The 7,984-nt window shown below is 48.0% G+C and overlaps 2 long non-coding RNA genes across 2 annotated transcripts; both read right to left on the minus strand.

Annotated features, from left to right (window-relative positions):
- Positions 1-1,594: 1,594 nt before the first annotated feature.
- On the minus strand, positions 1,595-2,241 carry LOC123349351. The gene is made up of 2 exons (XR_006573494.1): positions 2,170-2,241; positions 1,595-1,946 (listed from the first exon to the last, which is right to left on the minus strand). It is a non-coding gene; the product is annotated as an uncharacterized LOC123349351 (long non-coding RNA).
- On the minus strand, positions 2,240-5,403 carry LOC123349347. The gene is made up of 7 exons (XR_006573490.1): positions 5,080-5,403; positions 4,322-4,686; positions 3,581-4,222; positions 3,226-3,310; positions 2,939-3,013; positions 2,597-2,703; positions 2,240-2,313 (listed from the first exon to the last, which is right to left on the minus strand). It is a non-coding gene; the product is annotated as an uncharacterized LOC123349347 (long non-coding RNA).
- Positions 5,404-7,984: the final 2,581 nt, after the last annotated feature.

The following is a 7,984-nucleotide window of genomic DNA, read 5'->3' on the forward strand; positions in this document are numbered from 1 at the left end:
CAGCCCCACTCTCTGGTGTCTGGTGTTTGACCCTGGCTAACGCTTGGGGATGCAGTGTGTGTGTGTGGAAGCTGGATGCACAGTTAAGCTCTGCCCCTCTCCATGTAGGTGGGGCTGTGATCACCAGTCACATGTTAGGATGTGGGGTTTTAACTGGTGGTTTTATATTCCTGCAGCCAGCTCCTCCTAGGCAGGGTGTGTACAGACCGTGGTGCAGTGTTCAGGCCAGGCTGAGATGGGCCGGAACCATCCCTCCACCTCTCTATGATCTCGTGGCAGGGGTGGGGTGGGGAAGGGTTACAAGAAAATAAACCCCTGATCTGACCTTCCTCCCCACTACCCTTGGTTTGGGTTCATTTTGCCAAATAGAAGCTGAAATGAGGAGATTGTTGCAAAACCAGGACCACGGCCTTCCCCATTTTGCTCTTCTCTAGTGTTAGGTCCCCTCCTGCACCACTGTTTGTGAGTGACACCAGTTCACGTGGTATCTTTGCACAGGATATCGCATTTTCCCCCAACTGCCTTCCCAAGGTAGAGTCACTTGTATTGTCTTCACCTTGGAGATGCTGTCTCCCTGCAGGGAGAATCAGGCCCCGGTGGCTTTCAGGCGGCTGGGTTTATAGAGGTTTGAGACCCCACCACAACGTTTTGGGCATTGCCCTGTGGTTTAGGTTCAGCGTGCGGCTGGGAAGCTGATTGGGGAGGGGCAGGAAGTGGATGCAGAAGTAACATGTTGCTGGCCCCTCTCCCTCTTCTCATCCCCTCCAGCCACGTGCTGCTAATTACTGACCCTGCCCTGTGTCCCCTGGTCGTGCTCCCAGTCCCCTGAGGCAGATCATGGAGATCTGATTTCCCAGAATGTCTGCAGTGAGATCTATGGACCCCATGCTGGGCAATACAGGGGGAATGAGCTCTTGCAGGCCAACCCAACACCGCCCTGAGAGGTGCCAGACTTGGAGGTGGGGTTAGAAGAGAGGAGGGCACAGCTGGAGCAGACTGCGGAGGACAGCTGAAGGCAAGAGCTTCCTGGATGCCTGATGGCCCCCTCTGGAGCAAGGGGCAGCCAGAGCAGAACCCACCCTGGGGAACTATTCGCTGCTAGCCTGTAAGCCCAGTTCAGGTGCCCAGGGAGCGGTGGCCCCACCATGCCAGTGGAACAGTTGCTCTGGGTTCACTGACTGCCCCTTTCAGAGCTGCTCTTTGAGAGGCTCTTACGACCAGAGCAGCGGGGCAGAGCGCTTGGATGTGGCCGACCAAAGGCCTTGGCCTGGCCCCTCGGGGCATCCTGGGAGAGGAACATGGTGACAGTGCCGCTGGGCTTTCCTGCTTTCCCCTCGACCGGTGCACCTGGCCATGTCCCCTCCCCATCCCTGGGGGCCGTGCACACGGCTTTTCCCTCTCTGGGACGGTGGGCTGGTCTCTCCTGTGCTGGGTCCCTGCTGGAGTGGGAGAGTGACATGGGGGCCATGCTGGCACGGAGGGGGGAGCAGTGCACCTGGGAGGGACTCTGCCCTGCTGCGGGGCTGGGAGCATGGGCATGGCTGAGGGGCACAGGACGGGTTTATAGAAAATTCAAAAACCAAAGGGAGACAAGTTCTCTCTGATGGATTTTATTATGTCTGTTCCTAAATGGCCCTAAGGGCTGGTCCCTGCTCGATGCCCCAGAGGAAGGCGAAAAACCTCCAGGGTCTCTGGCCAATCTGCCCTGGAGGAAAATTCCTTCCCGACCCCAAACACGGCGATCGGTTTCACCCTGTGCATGCGAGCCAGGACCACAGTGGGGAAAGGACCCGCTGGTCGCTATGGTTACACACCCTGTCCCAGGCCCCTCCAGGATAGTGTCTGTGTCCCAGCACTAACCTGTCTCCAGGGCTTTCTTCTTTGCTTCCATCCCAGCAGCAACTTTTGAACATTGTGTCTTGAATACTGTCCATGCTGGCTCTTTCCTTCATCAAGCAAAACCAAAGCCACTGATGTCACTCAGAAGTGACAAGCAGGTTCACCACCTCCTAATAAAGATGAATCCCCTGACATCTGCCATCCCCCTCACATCCTCTTAGCTCCTGAGATGTGTGATCAGCTGGAACAAACCCTTTGACACAACATAAGTTACACTCAGCACTACAAAATTGCTATGCTCATTTCTTAGACTTACCAAATGTTGCTTACCTCTCCTCAGAGCCAATCCTGTTGCTTTATTGAATGAAGGGTCTTTCATATTTTGAGATCCAATCATCCTTTTCAGGTGTTGGATCTGTTTAGCTCCATTCCTGTTCCGTTGTACTCAAATCCTGAGCATCTGTAACTCTCCTCCTGAAAAGACAAATCCATTTGGCAATTAGAGAATCCTAAATGCTCACCTCCTTGTCAGTGATGGTCTGCTGCATTGTGGGTTTGAAACTTGAAGGTGATAAGTGATTGTCTTCCCATTCTAGTCAAGGAAGGCAACTTTTTGCAGGTCTTGCAGAATGCGTTTGTTTGTTAAGTAATGACTGCTTATAATCCTCAATCCCCAGGAGATCAGATCAGCTGCATTTCTTTCACCTGAAGGGAAACCAGATCCATCAATTTCTCCATTATGAGGTGAGTTCCTTACCTCTTGGTAGCAGTGATGAGTTTTGCTTGTTTCCTTTCTGTAGATCTTCTAGCAACTTCCTGAAGTTTTCACACCCTCAACGTTCAACTCAGCTGCATTTCTCTCATCTGAAAGTATGAGGATCTATTCATTTCCACTTGAATGTTAAAGAAAGGTGCTTTTTTTTTTTCTTACCAATTGACATGCCTGGTTCAGCTAGTCAGATTTGCATTAATCCCTTCTAGAACACAACAGCCCTCTGGTCTCCTTGCATCTGGAGATGCAATGTGGCCTATTTATTTGGTCTGCAAGTGTTGCTTTACCACCAGATTCATTTAGAACCAGGGAAACTTAAATGCTTACCTCCATGTCTGTGATGTTCTGCTGACTTGATTCAGATTTGCGACTAGCTGAACTACTTGAAGTGGCTTTTTTTGTCTGTGGGTTATTTCAAGGGAATAAAAAAAAAAGCATTTTGTCACTGGAGTCCTCAATGGATTGAGCAGCTGGCAAGTCCATTATGCTTTATCTTGTGTCTGCTTTTGACACTCTCCCCATGACAAGTAAGGTCTTCCACAGTTTTTCTCCCTGAAAGCAAAATCCACACTACTTCATGTACACATGGATGTTTGGAGACTGGTATTTCTTACCTCCTTGCCCGGGACAGCCACTGAGCCTCACTTCTCCCTGGTAGGAATGACCACCTGGTCTGTTCATATCTCAGAAGAGCAAAACCTGCAATCAATGTTTGATAGAATTATTTATTACTACTTATTACCAGGTATGAAGAGTCTTCAGTGGAGAAGGTTCCTTAGCATCCAAATCATTAGGCTTCTAGAGACCTTTCAGTGCTCACCTACTTGTCAGTCATGTTCCAGCACAAGGCTTTGATTCTTAGCGGTACAGCTAGCTACACTGGTTAAAACCTGAAGCTTATAAATGGCTGCTTGCCTTTTTCTGAACTAGAAGTAAAAGATGCTTTTCCCTCTGGCCAAGTATTGTTACCTGTCTGACTTCTTTTTTCTTAAATTCAGCAGCCTCTCATCCTCCCTTGAATGGTAAGACCTTCCTTTCACCTGAAAATAGAAACAGAGCCTTTAATTCGTGCCTCCATGCTGTGAGGAGGTGCCTTCCTTACCTCTTGATAGAAATGATCAGTTCCACTTAGTTCTTGACATCTGAAAAATAAGCAACAATGATCAATTAGGCACAAATAGAATCAGCTGGACAACTCCTCTCTGCAAATGGAAGAACAGGCTCAATGCTCATCTTCACACTTTGGTTAGTGCACTTGTTCTTTGAAATAACTTCCCTGTTACATCCTTGTAGGAACAAGCAATGGCCTTCTCTGGGAAGGAAAAAGGAGCAGAGATCATCATCATTGGTTAGAATTACCAACTACTTTCCTTTCATCTGAACAGGTAGCTCCCATTTTTAGTGCTTTATTCCGTACAGCAACTTCTCATGCTCTTTAGAGAGATTAAGATTACATCAGTTACCTTCCTTCCACCTGAAAGTATGTCCAGAACCATTGACTATTACAATACACCATTCCCATATTTCTTACCTCCTTAAAAGGATGGATCCGCTAATTCCTTCCTGTAAACTACAGCCATGTGTCATCCTTGCATCTCGAAATATGACTTTCTGCAAAGATCAATGTTTGACAGACCATATTTTGTCAGGCAACAAATGTAAATGAATTGTCATTGGATTCATTTTGTAACAGGGAGTATAAATGCACACCTTCTGCGTGATGAATTGCTGGATTGGTTTCTCTCTTTCTCTCCATACAATCAGCTGTATTTTTAATCTGGTAGGTATCAGTGGTTTCCTTATTCTTGATTGGAACAAGTCAATACTTCTGTAACCTCAGAAGCTTTGGTTATGTATCCTGCTTTATTCTTATGAAACTGCTTGTAGCCTTTGACAGCAAAGGCTAGATTCACTTCCTTCACCTGAAAGTACACTCAGATTGGTTAGTTTCCACTCCATTGCTAGGAGAAGGTGCATTCCTTACCTCTTGATAGGAACAGGTTCTCTTACTACTTCTGACAGACAAGCTGCAGTGATCAAATCAACAGAAATAAGAGGTTACGTTGCAGTTGGACCTGAAAGGTAAGAACCAAGCTGATGCCAGCTCTCAGCTATGGCCAGTTGTAACCTTTCCTTTTTGAATTGTACAAATACCTGCATTGTTAACCCCTAGTAGTTACAACTGGCTGCTTTGAGCATATCCTGACAAAGGCAATTGGGATTCTACCTGATGCTAAAGAAACCGTCTGGGTTCTTACCCCCATCCACTTCTGTGCTTCTCCTTTCTCTTTTCTTCTCTTCTAGCCTCTTTGCCCACTCCTCTCTTTTTTTCCTCTCTCCTCCCATTCCCCTTAGTTCCCTGGTGTTTCTCATTAACTTCTTTGGGTTTTCCCCCCACACACACACACCCTCTCCTCCCTTATCAATACTTCATCCCTCCCTCCCTGACTTGTTTCCTTCCTCCTTACAAGAATATTTTCCTTCATCCTTCTGTGTCTCACGTTCCCTTTAGCAATGGAAGCAGGTTGGTCCCAAAGGCCCTGCTCCATCACCCTGGTCCCTGTACTCAGACCCACAGGCAGCAGCCATGTGCTCTGGGTGACAGCCTGGTGTGAAATGCTGCAGCCCCTGGGGACTGACCCAACAATCACTGCATCACAACAGAGTCCCGGGTCATCACCACCTTGTCATTTGAGCAAAGTGACCTGTCTCATGCCCTTCCCCCGCCCCCCAGGGGAGCTGTAGGGGGAAGGCTCTGGCTGGTTCTAAATTCTCAAATGAGTCAAATTACACTCCAGGTCTGGAGTCACCAGCTGGGGCTCTGTTTGTGACAGTGAATTCCAGGGTCATGAACGGCTCCTTTCCCTTACGCAGCCCTCACCTACAGGGTGACCCGATATCCCTATAAAATTGGGACAATCCTGATATTTGGGTCTTTTTCTTATATAGGCTCCTATTACCCCCACACACCCTGTCCTGATTTTTCTCACTTGCTGTCTGGTCACCCTAGCTGCAGGTGCCCAGCCTCTCTCAGGACTAACCCTGTTGGCTGCATTTCATGGTAGCTGGCCCTGCAGCCCTCAGTCAAACTGCCTAAAAGACAACAGACTCATTCGGTGCTTGGCCAGGTTTGTTGTTGACAAAGCACTTGTACCAGCCCCCCCTATACACTCTGCATGGACACTAGGACATGTACGCCCATGAGAATGCACCAGCTCAGTCAGCAGCGGGACTTTCCACTGCCCCCTTGGCCAGATGTACCTTCTGTGACCCCTCTTTTATACCCTGGTACAAACAAGTTGTGTATTGCCCCTCTCACGTGCTTAGTTACCACCCTACACCCTGGACCTGTTGGTTCGAACCCTAGGAGGGGTCAGTGTGTCCCTGTACCATCTTCGGGAAGTGTATTTATTCTATAACGCTGTAGTGAGATATTCTCGTACTACCCTTCTGGACTGTGTTTAGTGACTAGCTAGTGCCTAGTATTTATTAGGAGTGTCTCTGTTTTAGCAACACCTGCCCCATCCTTACCAAGTTCATGTACTGGACAGTTACGTTGTAAGCAGGGCCTGACTCTGGCTGATGTTTGGTTCAGGCCTCATCTAGTACCAGGCTCTGTGTTTCAGGCTCTTTCTGCTACAACCCCCATATCCAAACCACCCCAGGTTTGGCCTTGGTTTTTCCAGCAGATGAGTTTGTAAAACCAAGACCTGAACCATCTCCCCTTCTGTTCTGCTGTAGTGTTAGGGCCTCTGCAGCCTTGTTTGTGAGTGACCCGACCCACCTCTGTAACTTGAGTTGCCTTGAACTCCCTGATCTGTTGTTCACCCTGACCCCCAGGGCAGGAGCAACTCCCACGTGCAGACACTCTTGTCCTCCACTCAGCATCAAGCCCTAACCCTGCTGGCCTGCAGCTTTCAGAAGGTTGGGCTTAGAGTTTGCCAGTGAGCAAAGAGTCAGTGCTGCAAACTAATTCCACCACAACAGTTTGTACTTCACTGGGTGGTTTGGGTTCAGTCTGTGACGGTGTAAGGACAATGTCTGTGAGAAGTAGAGACGTGTCCACAGGAAGTGGAGTTGAAATAGTTCTTTAGCCATGTTGTAGAGGGGAGGTTAATGAGAGCTAGAACTGAAGGGAAGGGAGAGGGAAAGACAGATCTCTCAATGGTCTCAGATTATCTCCCTCAGAAACATAATTCCATAAAACATAAGCAGGAAAGAAGACAGAAGTTAGCAGAACACCACTTCTGCTAGTTCAGGATGTGCCCCAGTGTTCCTTATGACCGATTTATGGAAATATTGGACACTGAGGTTGATGCATGGGGCATATTTATATCGTTACCAAAATCCTTCATGCAGAAAAGCAATGAGTCACTGGAAGACCTGATGCCTGTTGCGCGAACAAACTCCAGAAAGGAAGAGGGAAGACTGGATAAAGGAAGGGGTGGATAAAAGGAGGAAAAAATAAAAATAACTCAATTTAAACTCATAAAGAAAAGAATAAAACACATTCAGAACGGTAACAGATTCTGATTCTAGCACTTGTGACAGGTGTCAGCCTGTAATGGTTGAACTGCAGCCAGCAGCTCTTAGCATCTTAGTTCTTCTCCCGTTCTCAGAGGCAGTTCAGGGAGACTAGAAAGGTGCAGAGGCTGAGCTCTGACATGGTGCTCAGTGGACTCGCCCTCTAAGTCTCTTATTAACTGGTGCTTACAACACTGGGCAGGTAGCAAATTGCTGGCATTGACCAGTGATGGTCCCTTAGGTTCCAGTTCCTGTCCCAGACAGGTTCCTTGCTGGGGGTAGGTTCCTGTGTCAGTTGTTTGCTTTCTTCAGAGATGTGAAACCCTCTTCCAAATACTGAGCAGCTGTGACCTAAGCCCCTTTCACTCATCAGCTCCTTTTCCTCCAGTTCCATTGTTTGTGCCATTCCATGTCTATGGGGTTTGGGTTTTCCAGGGTCCTGAATCTCCACTCCCTGGTGAGATCTGACCCTTCCGAATCCCTGACCTTGGCTAGGTGCTGATTAAACATGAGGTTTGTAATGTCTGGAGAGGAAAGGGTGAACAGGCTTCCTTGGGAGGGAGGGAAAGTACCAGACCCTCTCCGAAGGCGGTGTGAATGGAGGGGGGGGGGTGAGCTGTCCATTTTAGAAGCAGAAATTGAAATCTGAGCATCACAGGGAAGGACACTATTGCCAACACTTGGTTTAAAAAAAATCATGAATCCACCTCCCCAAAATCATGAGATTTGTCTTCATGTTTTTGAAACTTTGGGGGGGGGTCACATTTTCAAGCTTTCCTCTGCAACCATGAGGGCTAGAAACCATTTTTTGTAAACAAAAGCAGAGATTTGCATGTAATCTCCTGACTC

The sequence above is a fragment of the Mauremys mutica genome, chromosome 14 (assembly GCF_020497125.1).
Source record: "Mauremys mutica isolate MM-2020 ecotype Southern chromosome 14, ASM2049712v1, whole genome shotgun sequence".
Lineage (NCBI taxonomy): Eukaryota > Metazoa > Chordata > Testudines > Geoemydidae > Mauremys > Mauremys mutica.